This window comes from Lontra canadensis, unplaced genomic scaffold (assembly GCF_010015895.1).
Source record: "Lontra canadensis isolate GAN:19392208 unplaced genomic scaffold, GSC_riverotter_1.0 scaffold63, whole genome shotgun sequence".
In the NCBI taxonomy this organism is placed as follows: Eukaryota; Metazoa; Chordata; class Mammalia; order Carnivora; family Mustelidae; genus Lontra; species Lontra canadensis.
Window position 1 is genome coordinate 1,497,468 of NW_022631057.1, and position 15,735 is coordinate 1,513,202.

The window sequence follows — 15,735 nt, forward strand, 5'->3', positions numbered from 1 at the left end:
AGCTAGCTGTTCACTCCACTCCTTGATGCTGGCCCACATACACTTTAGAGCAGGCTTCCCATGAAATGCCTAAACACAACCTGGCAGTTTTAAAAAATGCAAAGTGGGTCCCTTTCAGCTGGAGGCACATGTCCCAGCCCAGCAAGGAATTCTGATTTGATCATTCTCACCTGAATATATGGGTCAAGAAGTAAGAAGGTGAGAAGAGCAGGACATTGAATGGGAAAGTAACTATAAGGAATGGGCCAGATCTGAAAGGACTAATATATTAGTGGGTGGTAGTACTGCGAGGAGAGGCAGCCAAAGAGGAATTTCCATGCATTTGGCACTTGGCATAAGATGTGGCTCATGAAAGGTGCACCTGTCATTTCTGAGGCAGCAGCAGCTATGGGGGCGTTTTCAGGACTGTTTAGGAGCTTTGTTAAGTGGCCTCTTCTTTTTGAAAACTAACCCCACCAGGGGAAGAGTGGGATGACTTCAGAGTAAAAGGTGGGTGAACCCTTTCATTTTCGAGATTCTCCCTTCCCTGGGAAAACACCGACAACATGCTGAAACAGGAAAGGAGCTTATCATATTAAAATGCATAAAATTCTCCCTTTCTCTTTACCTTTCCCACCCATCCAGTTTCTCAGGTCTGATTTTTTAGGAACTCAATCTGCGCATGGCTGCCACAATTTGTTCCAAGTTATGGACACAACCACCACTTTATATCATTTTATCTAATAACACAGTTTCCTTCTAATAGCACATTTCCCCCTTTCTTCCCCCCAACCTGCCCTGTATATCTAATGAGGTGTGGGGGAGAAGTTCTTTGTCAACCCTTCTGCATGACCCTGCTCCTAAGGGGCAGATTTTTCTCATCTTTTCTAACTAATGGCATCTCAAAGTCAAGGAAAATGAACTAGAGATGGGATAAACTGCCCTGTGTATGTTGTCCTGCCCTCACCTGTCACATATGGTCTGTGGCCAGGAGAATGTTGGGGCAGACTACCTGGAATCCATTTGTGTGGGAGAGCCAAGATCCTCTTGGGAAAGAACAGGTACCTGATGAGGCCTGAAGCGTGGTCTGATCCCTGTCCCTCAGTGGGAGTGGGGCAGAGACAATTCTAAACATGCTGTAGTTGCAGTTTTTCAGGTTTTTCCTTTGGCCTAACTCCCATGGATTTGCATCTGAGCATGGAGGAGAGATAGGGCCCACCTACAGTAAGTGAAAAAGTTATTCTCTGGCAACTTTGGTAAAGTCGTGGTAGCACATGAGGAGCAGTGGAAGAAGCCCACGCAGCTCACACTTTTGAGCTTTGGCCCATCTTGTGTTTTTTTCTTGGTCATTCAGTCCACCTTTCAGGAAGCACATCAAGGTGGCATGGCAGCCTCAGCTGGGTGGGTTTCTTTAGGGTTCACATGCCTTCAGCATTAGAGAGAAGCCACTTCCCTTTGGTGGGAAGCAGTTTTGCCAGATTAACAAATAGAAATACAGGACACCCAGTTAAAGTTGAACTGCAGAATATGTTTTTTAGGATATATATAATCAATAAATATATATAAACTATGGATATATGTATATATTTATACACACACAACAAATACATTTTGGGGCTATGTGTTAGAGAGGAAAATTTTTCCTCTGCTTTTTAAGGTTCTTCTAGCTGGTCTAAGAATCAAATCGACTTAAGACAGATTAACAGGAGAAAGTAAAAACTAAAGTTTAATAACATGTATGCCTCCTATATGCCTGGGAGAGATCCAGGGAAACTTAACACCCTGAAAAGGCTGAAGCTACCCCTGAAATACTATCTCCAGCTAAAGACAAAAGATGTTGTGTGTGGGGAGTCAGCTATAAGTTACCAGGAAAAGCATAGTAGTCAAGTGTAAGGTTATTATGCAGATTTAAGTCCCTGCTTTCTCCATTGATAACAGTTTCTAGAATATTTAGAGTCCTCTCCTTGCTCCTGGTACTGAAGGATACACCCTTACAAATCGAGATTTTTCCCTTATACGTGTAAATGTCTCTTACAAAAAGGTAACTTCTACTTGTTTTTCAGAGCTTCTCTTGTGCCCACAGTTTATTAAAAATAACCAAATTAGAATAATCAATGTGTGAAAAAGACATATCGTGGGGTGATACAATTTCCCTCCCTACAACAGAATGGGATATACTTATACTAAAACAGTATTCATTGTTTATCTGAAATTCAGGTTTAACTGGGCATTCTGTGTTTTATCTGGCAATCCCAGAAGTGGCACAGAGCTTTGGGAACACTGGGATACTGGGCCTTAGGTGTCAACAAAACATTCTTGACCATGGCTATTGATAGCAGAGGTCAGACTGCCTCATCCACTTTTACACAATGAAAACCAGCAGCCTGGCCATAGACAGCCCCCAAAAGGGCCCTAAGTAGGAAGGAGGAAAAAGGATATACATACCCTAAGGTGGCTGAAGGGAGATTTCACCTGCTAACATTTATTTAGTACTTACTATGGGTCAGGTCCTATGAATGAAAAGCAAATAAAATGCTTCCGAAGTCCCAGAAGAAGACAGACAGGGAAGTAAATGAAATGTATAAAGAGTTACTAGTGATATGATAGAAGTTTGTGGTGGAGGCTGTGGAGGACATGAAGAATTTCCTCTGCTCTTCAAAGTCATTCTAGCTGGACTCATCATCAAATTGAGAAAAGACAGATTAATGGGAGATTAATGTAACAGTTTTGTACATATGGGGAATCCACAAACATGGAATTCCAAAGACAGTGAGGCAACATGAGGCTTATTTGAGCTAAGGAGAGGGGTAGGAGTCTGAGGATACAAAAGATGGGGGGAATCATTAGCAGAAGGGTGAAAGGAGATGTTTGGAAAGCAAAGATTGCCCCATTATGAAGATAAATTTCTTAGGTAAAGAGGAATCTCCCCTCTAGCTCTCTTCTGGGTAGAAGCAGGGAGTTGAGGGGGAGATAAAGAACTTTTTCTGAATCTGCTGGGTTTTCACTGCTTTTAACTCAAAATAATGTTCAAGCCAAAGTGGCCCATCTTGGGGCAGTCCTCAGTTCCGTCCTCTGAAACTTTCCTGGCATTTCACACATTAAAAGTTGAGCCTATAGATTGTCTAAGCTCACTGAACCAGTCTCAGCAATAGGTCAGTTTAGTTAAAATCATTTCAGGAGGTGGTATTTGAGGTGTGTCCTCAAAGTTAGGCCTATGGTTCAAGCAATGAGGTATTAAATAAGAGGCATTTCGATGAAAACAAACAAGCAAAAAAAAATGGTTAATGACTGAATCAAGTTATAAACCAGTTTCTGAATTCTGAGGGAAAATTTCTCTGAGAGAAAATTTCTAGATGTCAAGCTTGAAGCATCTTCAAATAGTGTGACAGCAGCCAGTGACAGATTTTCCTGGTTTGTAGTTTGAATGTCTTCGGTGATATTTTTGCCCACAAAGCAGCAGGCATGAAGATTGCCTATATGTGAGCTGTTGTGGTGATTTCTCTGAAGTTTATATCAAGTTGTTTGTACTTGGTTTGCAGGACTTCAGGACAAACGGCATTTTAGTTCTGAAATGAATCTAACTCAGGATATGGGAGAAAAATAAAAAAACTTTACTTTGCAGGGTTGTAGCCAGGTATTGGAGGACACTGGAAGAAATCAGGTTCTGGTCTAGTTTATAGTGAACAGTATCAGAATCTATATTTGCTCAGGTCTGTTGTTGAAACCTATTTTCTCTCTACAGTCACCCCGATTTCTACCAAAGATAGCCAGACTAATAATTTGTTTACAAAATAAGTCTAATTTCAAAAACAAGCAAGCAAACAAACAAAAAACAATTGATCTGATTATTTACCTAAGTGCAGCAAGAATAGCAGTTGGCCACAAAGGCTTTTTAAAAACCTGCTTTGCGGGCACCTGGGGAACTCAGTGGGTTTAGCCTCTGCCTTTGGCTCAGGTCATGATCTCAAGGCCCTGGGATTGAGCCCCGATTCAGACTCCCTGCTTCCCCCTCTCTCTCTGCCTGCCTCTCTGCCTACTTGTGATCTCTCTATCGCTCTCTGTCAAATAAATAAATAAATCTTAAAAAAACAAAACAAAACCTGCTTTGGGGCACCTGGCTGGCTCAGTTGGTAAACTGTATAACTCTTGATCTCAGGATTATGGGTTTGAGTCCCATAGGGGTTGTAGAGATTACTTAAATAAATAAAACATAAAAAATAAAAACTTGCTTTGCTGAAAGTTTTCATGAGGTATCTAGATTGAATTCTTAATCTTTTGATGCCAGAGACTAAGTCAAATATTGTCATCAGACTTTGCCTGCAATACTTGTGGACTTGGGTTAATTCCTCTCTTCTTGAGGTCCCCCAAATATCCTGAGGTTCCTGTACCTGCCACAAAGTGACTTTACTCACCGAATAGCCTGCTGGGAACTCTGAAAGCAAGGTACCAGGCTGATATTTCCAAGGAACTTTATTGGCTCCATAAAGTCAGCCTTAGTTCCTTAAAGTTGTGGGGTCATATCTATGTCTGGTCTAAGTATGTCTCCCTAAAATATGAAATTTCAGTCAAAGTCTTGGAAATATAACCAATGTTTCCAATTTCCTTGTATCTTGTTACAAGGAGAACAGTTTCTTAGTAAACTTATGCAAGTAAATATATTGCCATGAAAATATAAAGAACACTCACTGAGAGCTTTTAAATTCTGGAGGGACAAGGTACGGAGGAAAAGATAAATGTTTCAATTCTGATTACAAATGTATAATTTCTCACACTGCTATAGGTGAGTCAGCTTAAGAGAAAAAGTTTCCTGAAATCTGGAAAAACAAAATATTTTAAAATGTCATCAATGGTGTAAACAAAAAGTCATAAAAATGATAGTTGTCTTCATTCAGTCCCCAAGTTGTTAACTCTTTGATTCCAGTTTTACCACTAGTTTTGGAAATTCTTACCTAGTTCAATTTTACGATCTTAAGGTTATCAGAAATGCGTACTCAGAATTTTTTTTCTCAGTCTCACTTAAGATGAAAAATACATTGGCAACAGCATTGAAATGAAACAGTAACTTTAAATGAAAAGACAAATGACCAGGGTTAAAGATCTGATTAGACTTCATTACAATGCAATGGACAGAGAAATTTGGTTATTTCTGTGACACACAACACTCCAAGAAGATAACATACCAGGACATCAGATTTCTAGGAGTTTCATACAATTTTTAGAACACTTAGTTTAATAAAATATCTATATAAATATAACCCAAGAGGGTTTAGTAACACTTATTTGACAATGCTTCCTATGTAATCTAACGTGCCAAATAAGCCTACTTAATTTAATTTCTTACAAAATCTTTGAAATGTTCCAGGAGTGCTCTGGTCAAAAGATTTCATTTTAGAATTTCATTTTGGGATCATAATTATTATGAAACATTATTTTATTATGTATTTAGCCAAATTGACAATAGAAGATTTCAAAGGAAAATACAAAAGGTTAAATAGTTGTAAGCAAAATTTAGCCTTTTAAATATTAAGACTCAGTTTTCTTAAGTAATCAGACTTGATAAATGTAGGAAATTATTTTGGGAAAACACAGAGTGCTTGTTTTCTAGGCAGGTAACTTTAAAGGTGAAGAAAAACTTTTGTTTGCCACTTCTTATTAAGAGCAGACCAATAGTTCAAGAAAACTTTGTCCTTTTACCAAAGAGAAAGACAAAATTTTAATTTTGCATCAGTGTGTTTTTAATATTAAAACTCATCTATTTACTTAAATCGACTCCAATCTTAGCCAGTACTAATCACACATACAATTCCTTTCCAGATTTCTTTTCCATAAACCTGCAACATTTTTACACTCGGATTTTGTCCTAAGTCTTCCCTCTTTAAATAACCAGCCTCACTTTAGGACAAAATTACTTTCTTTTCCCTCAACAAAAATGTGTTCCCATTCCTCATGCTTCTTCTTCTTCTTCTTTTTTTTTTTTATCCCCAGACACACATCTTACTTTCCTTGCATACAAAGTTATTTCCTTTATTATTTTCAGTAGTCTTAATTATATTTATTAAAAATTTTCTCTTAGAAACCTTAATTTCTAAAGAAATCTAAGTAGTAAGCAATTTGTGAACTGTTATACCAGTCTTCTTTAGGTTGGCAATTTTATGAACACATTTTAAAATTTTTAGAAGTGTGTGTTTTTCATAGTACAACCCTTCAATAAAGCACAAACCATGTTTACTAGCAGACCTGAATTTATCGTTAGTTTCTCTGTAATTAAGCAAAACTAAATAAACCAATGTTCAGTACTTAATCTTTTATTATTTTATCTTATTTGGAATTGATCTAGATATTTAACAAATTTAACAATGTATCATTTAACTTAGCAAAACTTTGTAAAGCTTCAGGTTATTAAAGATTTTGGAAGCTATTTAAAAGTTTACCTACAAACCTTTTCTCTTTTTACATCCATTTAATTTACTTGTTCTTAACAATTGTGTTTAGATTACCCACAAAACATCATGAGGCATTAAACAAAGTCAATGATTATTTGAAGATTTTTTTTCTTTTGACAAATTTTGCAATAGAGATGTAGCATGAACTTATTTGATTTTCAGTAAATATAGGCAGAATAAAAGTTTTACATTTAATGCTGATAACTCTAAAGATATGTTTATTTTAATTAGATAAACAACTTCAAATTAGCTTTTTAATACTGAATATTTTCCCAGATCATGTGAACCGGAAAAACATTTGGGTTAGTTTCTCTCTCTGAGTTTTAGAATGTCCAAGTTTTACAAATGCTTGCCTCCAAAACAACTAAAAGAGCTCTTTGGCAAATTAATTTTAGCAATACCACCTGGAGGTAGAGAAAATACCTCATATTTACAACACATATGGACACACATTCAGATGGAAACAAAATCTTAGAGCTTTTATTTTTACTAATATTTGTGGAGAGGACAGGAAGACCCAATTTTTAAATACCTCCATTTTTTTTTTTTTCCCTGATGAAAAACTCTCTTATGTTTGTATTTCAAAGAATGGCTCTTAGGTCCCAGGAAAGATGGGAGTAGAAGATTTGCATCACAAAGGCACAGAGTAAATATCCAAAATTTCCCCGAGGTAGAGATTGGGAGCATATCTGCCTATTATCAGAGATGCTGGAGGCTGGGCACAAAAGCCATTTTAGCAGTTTTTATTTTAAAAAGCCTTCCTCCCTCCCTTTTTTCCTTCAGTCTCAGGTGACAGTGGGCTGTATTTCCCTTACAAAGACATGATAATATTTACAATATTATTATTGTAATAATAATATTTGGACAGAGAAAGAATGAAAAATGTTTTCCCCCCTCAAATCTCAGGGTAATTGGTATCAAAAATTTACACCCCCCCCCCTTTTTTTTTTTAATACAGGGGAATTTTGTTCTGATATTGTGTCTATATCTACGATCCTTTTGAGAGGAATAATCGAGTTTTAGGGATTAGTAAAGATGGGTGGGCTTTGACTTTTATTTTTAGAGTTGCATTTCTGGTTTTGTAGAGCTTTGTAAGACAAAGACAGTTGTTTCTAATTCCCCCAAAGAACTGGATTACAGCCTGAATATCAAGGGACTGGCCTGCTTTTTAAACTAAATTTGCTTCTTTATATCAGGGGATTTTTAAGTAAAATGGGAACCAAAAGACTTATGCCTTTGTAGAGTCTATATAAAGCATTTCAACAAAAGCCTTTTTTCTGGGTACAAAATTTAACCTTGGCTTCTATTAATCCCTGAATATTAGCTTTTTGAGGTCATTTGTAGGAGGGCTGCAGAGAAATTTTGGTCCTGTTTCCCTCTGTGGAAGGGAGGTTATGAATAGTCATCAACCAATTCCTCTCTAACCTCGGTAGGATTTTCTGAGGAGGGGGTGGGGGGAAGTCTTTATAATTTAAAAGATCTGCTGCTGTCCAGGCAAAAAAATTCTTCTGCAGTGGGGGATCTAGGACACACCTGTAAAGGACATGGCACAGGAATGCCTAAAGCTGGCAGATCCTGCTTATAGATCTAGCCCGGGGATGTAGGATCAAAGCCAGCCTCACTGCCAACCTTGCGTGCTTTTATTAAGTTCATTTCCTGGCATTCAGCATTTATATAAGTAACTTGCATACCTTGAACCCAGAGAATAGGCTGGATGCTCCCTGGACATCTTGTAGGGAAAGGGAAGTTAAAACAGGCAGATTTTAGGAAAATGTGCATTGGATGTGGGCATTTATTTTTGTCCTAAGTCTAATTTCTGTTATTGCATCTTGTCAAAGGACTCCCTAAGGTTAGCTGTTATACTAATAAGACAATTGGGAACTCTCTATAAAAAATATTTTTCTTCTAAAGAGAGCCAATTTAAAGGATCCATCACCTGGCCATTGAGGAGTAGGATCTATTAATAGCAACTCAAACCAATAAACCTTTTAATGGCTTAACAAAAGACACAAGTGTCATTCGAAGAGGGCATAGATGATGCAGCTGCCATGATCCAAAATTTACTCCCAAGATTAGTCTGAGAAAGAAAAGGTCTTCACTGCACAGGCAGTAAGGATGGTGTCCTGCAAATGGTGTCTGGTCTCTTACGAAATCATAAGACTCCTCCAGTCACAGGCCACTCATTTGTGATACGAGGCAGGTGCTATTGAAATGGGACTTCCCAGCATTTATAAGCAATGAAGGTTGAGAGGATAAAGGTTCCTATGGTCTAGACATGCTCTCATGACAAACACCACTGAGAGGTGGCAAGGCCCAGGATGAAAGGTGGGGGGGAGAGAGTTAGTCGGAGTTAGAGCCCTAGTCTTTTCAACTAGCCACCAAGGTGTACCCTAGTAAACACATCCTCCAAATGATGGAGACCAAAGAGAATATTCTCACCGGTCACAAAGCCAAGCTCTTATGACACAGAACAAGAAAAAAGGAAAAATCTTATAGGCATCTTAACCACTTTAGCTAAAGCCTCGGGTCTCTTGTGGTGTGGAAATACAGGGGTTCAGAGCAAATTGTCAAGAGAGAATTCTTGAGAATGTCTTCAGTGCAAAAAGGTGGTTTTATTAAAGCACAGGGACTGGACCCATGGGCAGAAAGAGCTGCACTGGGGTCGTGATAAAGTGGCCAGTTCTATATTTTTAAGTTGGGAGGGGATTAGAGAAAGCACAAACCTCCAAGGTAGTTTGGAAACAAGGTTTCCAGGACCCTGAGTGAGCTAGCTGTTATTTGGAAAAGGTCATTTATTACTGTTAAGTAAAAACTCAATCATGAGATCCTTCAGATGTGTATCAGTGGGCCATATGGTTGGAGGATGATTGCTAACATGTCTCTTGGGTAGAGACAAAGTAAGTTTTCCAAAGGAATTTCTATATGTTTAAAGTAGACTCATAGGATCCTGGGGCAGGGGTGGGGAAGATTGGGTGGAGGGGGTGGAGGAGGGGTCAGGCAAAAATTTCCTTTTGCCCTTAGCAAAGTGTCAACATTGAGGCCATTGAGCTCCCAGAAGAAGGTCACTCTGCCTGTTTCAAGGACTTGTAAATGGGCTGTAAGTAGTAAGGAAATTTAATTTTTAAAAAGATTTTATTTATTTATTTGACAGAGAGTGAGATCACAAGTAGGCAGAGAGGCAGACAGAGAGAGAGGAGGAAGCAGGCTCCCTGCTGAGCAGAGAGCCAGACATGGGGCTCCATCCTAGGACCCTGAGATCATGACCTGAGCCGACGGCAGAGGCTTAATCCACTGAGCTACCTGGGTGCCCCAGGAAATTTAATTTTTCTTTTGCTTGTTTCCCACATCATTCCCCCCCTGAATAATTTTGACCCTTAAATCTTTAAGGTTTCTGAGGGTGGAAGGTCTTATCTTCTGTAGCTTTCTTCTGATGAATATGGGGATGGAGACGTCCCTATCTGTGGGTTAACATTGGTCAGTTGGGGGTTTATACATATAGGAGTTATGAAAGGCTGAATTCAAGGGAGACCACATGCTGGATCTTCCCAAGTGGAAAGGAATATCTGTTGGCTTGAGTTATGGCAGGAAAGGGGTCTCTGCACCAGGTGGAGAGACATGGGAGAAAACAGCAAACATGATTAAAATAACAAAAAGAAAAAAGAAGACCAAATAAAAGTCCTTTGATAGTTGACAAAAATCCTCTTGGAGTCCAGGAGTTCAACCAATCATTTAAAGAGAGGGAGCTTTTAAGTGCCAATTTTGTATTCATGTCAGTTAGAAACCCAGAAATGTTTTTGTGATAATCTGGAATGTTATTATGACAGCACAAGTTCCACCTTGTGCAGCAATTAAAACATCTAATGCCATTCTAGTTTGTAAATCTGCTTTATGCATTTGTGTTACTTCAGCATTTAATAGGGAAATGCTATTTTGAATGTCATTTAGGGCTTTGACTGTGTACTTATCAAGTGCTTCCATGTGCCAAATGACATCCTCCAGTATCAAAGAGGGAACAAAGATGGATACTAGATGTTCATACCAATGAAACAGAACATATCCACTGTTGTTTATCTTTTTTTTTTTTTTAAGATTTTTATTTATGTATTTGATAGACAGATCACAAGTAGGCAGAGGCAGGCAAAGAGAGAGAGGGGGAAGCAGGCTCCCCGCTGAGCAGAGAGCCTGATGCGGGGCTTGATCCCAGGACCCTGAGATCATGACCTGAGCCGAAGGAAGAGGCTTAACCCACTGAGCCACCCAGGCACCACCACCCCCCCGCCCGCCTGCCCTGCCGTGGTTTTAAATTTGGAAGGTTGGCTGGGTTTTAATAATATGTCTATGCATCCAGGCTAAACCCAGAGTACAGTGGCCTATCCAGCCTGGGGGAAGCCATTGCCATGAGTCAGAACCACATAGTCACTGGTTCCCATTAGGAGCCAGCCATCCAATTCTGGGCCTCCTTGAGCGGCAGTCAGGACACCAAGGGCTACTTGGTTTTGGATCCTCCTTTCCAGAGGACTCTGGATGCTAGGCCCAATGTAAATAGTAATCAGTTGTTAAGGCCTGCACTACTTGCTGAGTCATTTGTATGATAAAAGATGGTCCCTTATCACGTTGTAGGGACCGAGGGAGTCCAAATCTAGGGACAATTTCTTTTAGCAAAGTTTTTGTCACCTCAGTGGTCTTTCCTGTCTTATAAGGAAAGGCCTCAATCCATCCAGGAAAGGTGTCTACATAAACCAGTAAGTACTTATATTCTTTACAAGGTGGCATTTGCATAAAATCTAATTGCCATTCCTCTGCAGGATACATCCCCTGCCTTCCAACTGGCCCTAAAAGAGGGCCGGGGCGAGTCTCACTCTAGGATTTGCTTGCTGCAGATAGCACATGATTGACCTGTTTAATGGTAGTGGTTAAGCTAATTCCATCAGAGATATTTTAAACCATTTGTTCCAGGGCCTTTTTATTCAAATGGATAGCTTGGTATAAACCCTGTATTACCTTCTATTGGTTATTTGTGGGTATAAAGGATTTTCTCTCCTTATTAAGAAGCCAGTCCTGTGCTTATTTTGTATATCCTCATTCCTGGGCTATGTGAATTTCTTGGTCTCAGTAGACAGGAGTTATGGGCTTTATTGGAATTAAGACTGGCATAAGACTTCAGTTTGTTGATTTTGTGCTGCCTGCTTGGCTGTATGTCTGCTAAGTTGTTGCCTTTAGGTTCTAAGGTCATATCCTTTTGATGTCCTTTGAGGGGAATTACAGCTCTCTCCTTAGGTAGGCCTACAGTCTCAAGAAGAGTCATAATTTCAGGCCCATATTTGACTGGGGAGTTATGGCTTGGTAATAATCCTCTTTCCTTCCAAATTGCTCCATGGGCCTGTAGGACTAGGAAGGCATATTTAGAGTTAGTATAGATATTATTCGAGGCCCTTTGTTAATTGTAAAGCACGAGTAAGCACTCTTAACTCTGCTTTTTGGGCAGACACATATGATGGGAGGGCTTTGGCCTCAAAAATTTGGGTTAGACTGATTCATAGTGTACCCAGCTTTTCTTATCCCCTTTTCCATGAAACAACCGTCATCAGCAAACCAACTGTCATCGCATTTTCAATAGGGACTCTTTTAAATATGGTCTGCTGGAATAAACAAGATCAACAATCTCTGAACAGTCATGTTCTAACATGGAAATATGATGGTCAGGCCTGGGCATAAGAGTAGCTAGGCTTAAAGTCTGACAAATTTTAAGTATTATTTCAGGTGTATCTAAGAGCATAGCCTGATATTTAATAAGTCAGACTCCCATCATCCATTGGTGGTTTTTGGTCTCTAAGACACTCTGGATCTGATGTGGAGTCATCACTGTCAGGGACTGTCCCATAGTGGGGTCTGATGCTTCTTCTACCAGGAGGGCTGTTGTGTGCTTGGCTAAAGCCTCTTTTTGCAATTTTACCTCCATAGAGGTAGTTCCTAGGACAAATATGGCAGAGGGACAAAACCATCAAGAAGCCCTCTTTGTTTTAGGTCTAGTCTTAATAATAGCCTAATTATGAGAAATCACTGGGAAGTGGTAGAAGACTTGTATCAGGAGATAAGGGTATCTCCAAATGCATCATCCAATCCAATCATAAGGAAAGTGGGGTCATCCATTATTTTCACAAGTCCATAGTTAACCCCATAGTGTGGGTTACACTCTGACTTTAAGGGAACCATATTGTCATTCCAGCCATACAGAATTGGTTAAGGTGCTAGTTGAGTTTTACAGTTGTTGGGGAGTCAATTCCATTTTCCAGCTGCTCAAATAATCATATGCCTCTGAGATCCTGTTACTATCCCCACAGAATAACAAGCATGAGGATTGTCTATACATGAGCTATAGTGGCAATTTCTCTGAAGTTTACCTCAAGTTGTCTAGCTTCAGCAAACAGCAGTTAAAGACAATCAGAACTAGAATTTAACATCCACAAAGGTGTGTAATTGAAACATAATTCTTTCTCTCTATAATCACTCCTAATTCCAGAGATACCCAAATCAAGACTAATTTGTTTGAAAAGCAAGTCCAATTTTTTTTTTAAAGTGGCTTAATTATTTACCTAAGTTCAGCAACAATAGCAACTGGCTGTATAGATTTTTCAAAATCAGCTTTGCTAGAAAGTTTTCATAAGGAACTGAACTTTTAGTAGCCTCTCTAGGCCAGAAGCCAAGCCAATTACTTGCCATCAGACACACCTGCAATACCTGTAAATTTGGGTAAATTTCTCTTCTTGTGGTCCCCAAAGTATCCTGAGGTTCCTGTACCTGCCAGGAAGTGACATTCTTTACTCACCTGGTGAGGCTGCTGGGAACTCTGTATCAGGCCAGCATTTCCAAGGGGTTTTATGGCTCCATGTTTCATAAAGTCAACCTCAATTTCTCAAAGCTGTTTGGTCATATCTGAGTCTATGCATGTCTCTCAAATATGACATTCCAGTCAAAGCCTTGGTAAAATAACCAGTGTTTCCAATGGTGTCCTTTTACAAGGAGAACAGATTCTTATTGAACTTATGCAAATGAGTATGATTGCCACAGGAGAAAGAATACTTACTGAGACTTTTTGAATTTCAGAGGGTTCAGATAGAAAGAAAAGTTAATGCCTCAGTTTGTTCACAAAGGAATATTTTATCGTATTTTTCTAAGTCATAGATATCTTAAGAAAAATTTTCCTTAATCTAGAAGAACATTAGAGAACCAGCAATATTTTAAACAAGAGTCCAAAAACTATAATCATACTTCTCAATTCATTGAGTCCCTTCTTACTGATTCTTATTTAGTTTGAATGCAGCTTTTTAGTTCTGGAAATTCTTACCCATTTCAGTTTTATGATCTTAAAGATATCAAATACTCTATTTGCCCTAAAAATTTTTTTTATGAATCTCCTTGAAGATGAAACATGTTGTATAAGAGCATCAGAACACTTACAAATGACAAAAACTCAGAAATGGACATTGTTAATGAAATGATTTTGATGAGGAGTAGACGCCTGGCTAAAGACAAACCAACCCCCCTGCAACTCCCCCTCCCCTGCCCCATGGAACATGTGTGACATTTTTCCAGGGACCTCCCAACTATCTTAATGTTAATACCTTGCTAGAGGGGAAAACCACCTTAGACTTGACAATGCCAGGGCCTCAGAAATCTTGTAAGCATATGAAAGTCTTCTGAAACCTCCCTTTTCCTTACTTCCCCCAAATCCCCAAGTATATAATCACCACTCCTCAAGACCCCTCTGTAGCAGCTTCTACTGCCCATGGGTACTGTCTCTGTGTTTTAACGAAACCACCATTTTGCACCAAAGATGTCTCAAGAATTCTTTCTTGGTGGTTGGCTCCAGACCGCACCCCACAGAACTTCACCTAGATTCCAAAACCCCATCAATATGAGTTCATTAGGATGCAATTGACAAGCAAATACACTTATTTCTGCGATAGAGAACACTTCAGTAATCAGAATATCAAGTGATGACCTTATATTAGAATGTAACACACCAAATAAACAAGCCTAATTAGTCAGAGAGATTTTGTTTATGATGTAAATCTTGGGGAAGTTCATTAAAGCCTTAGAAAGTCTTAGGCACATGCCTAAATAGGATTATAGATCACCAAAGACCTTATAAAGACAAAACAGAGCCACTGGTCTTTCTGTGCAAAGAGAAAACAACTTTGTTCACATTTTCTCATCAAGAGCAGATCAACAATCCAGGGAAACTTGTCGTTTTAACAGAGAGAAAGCAGAATTCCAGACTTATACCTGTATATTTTTTAAAACATTTATGTATTTATTTCATAGAGAGAGAGAGCTTGAAAGCATGGGAGGGAGGGGGAAAGAACCCCAAGCGATTCCACTCTGAGTGTGGAGCCTGACAGGGAGCTCAGTCCCACCGCCCCAAGACCATGACCACCTGAGCCGAAACCAAGAGTCCAACGCTTAACTGACTTAGCCACCTCAGCACTCCACCAGTGCATTTTAAAAATCCATTTATGTCAACCTCAGTTCATCCTGACCACAGTTAAATTTCCTTTCCAAGGATTTCCTTTCACAAACCTTCTACAGCTTTCCTTTGCATTCAGATTTTTTCCCAATTGATTCCTCTCAAATTAGTCTCAGTTAGGGGGCCTGGGTAGCTCAGTCAGTTAAACATCTGCCTTCGTTCAGGTCATGATCCCGCAGTCCTGGAATCGAGTCCCGCATTGGGCTCCCTGCTCAGCAGGGAGGGTGCTTCTCTCTCTCTGCCTGCTGCTCCCTGTGCTTGTGCTCTCTCTCTCTCTCTTTTGTTAACTCTCTCTTTCTTGCTATCTCCCTCTCCCTGTCAAATAAATAAATAAAACCTTTTTTAAAAAGTCTCAGGACAAAATTACCTTATTTTACCTTCCACAAAAATATATTCCCATTTCTTAGATCATTCTTATACATACAGAATTGCTTCCCTTATTTCCATCAGTCTTAATTACATTTAGCCGAATTTTAACCCTTAGAAACCGTAGTCTCCAGTGAAAACTAAGTAGTAACAAATTGTGAACTGTTACACCAGAATTCTTTAGATGGCAAATTTACAGATACATTTAAGCACAAAGCAGGTTTTCCAACAGACCCAAATATCCTTAGTTTCTCTGCAATAAGAAGTCAAAAGCAGATAAACCTTATGTTTAGTAATCAATACTTTAGCACTTTATTCCATTTGGAAAATACCTAGATGTCCAGTGAATCCAATCCCAATTTAACAACCAAACAAAGCTTTAAAGCTTCAGGTTACCAAAGATTTTGAATGCTATCATAA

At 39.1% G+C, this 15,735-nt stretch overlaps 1 protein-coding gene across 3 annotated transcripts in view; it reads right to left on the minus strand.

The window, feature by feature from the left end:
* Positions 1 to 15,735, minus strand: part of HSD11B1 (hydroxysteroid 11-beta dehydrogenase 1) — a 63,325-nt gene that overhangs the window by 33,666 nt on the left and 13,924 nt on the right. The window lies entirely within an intron of this gene.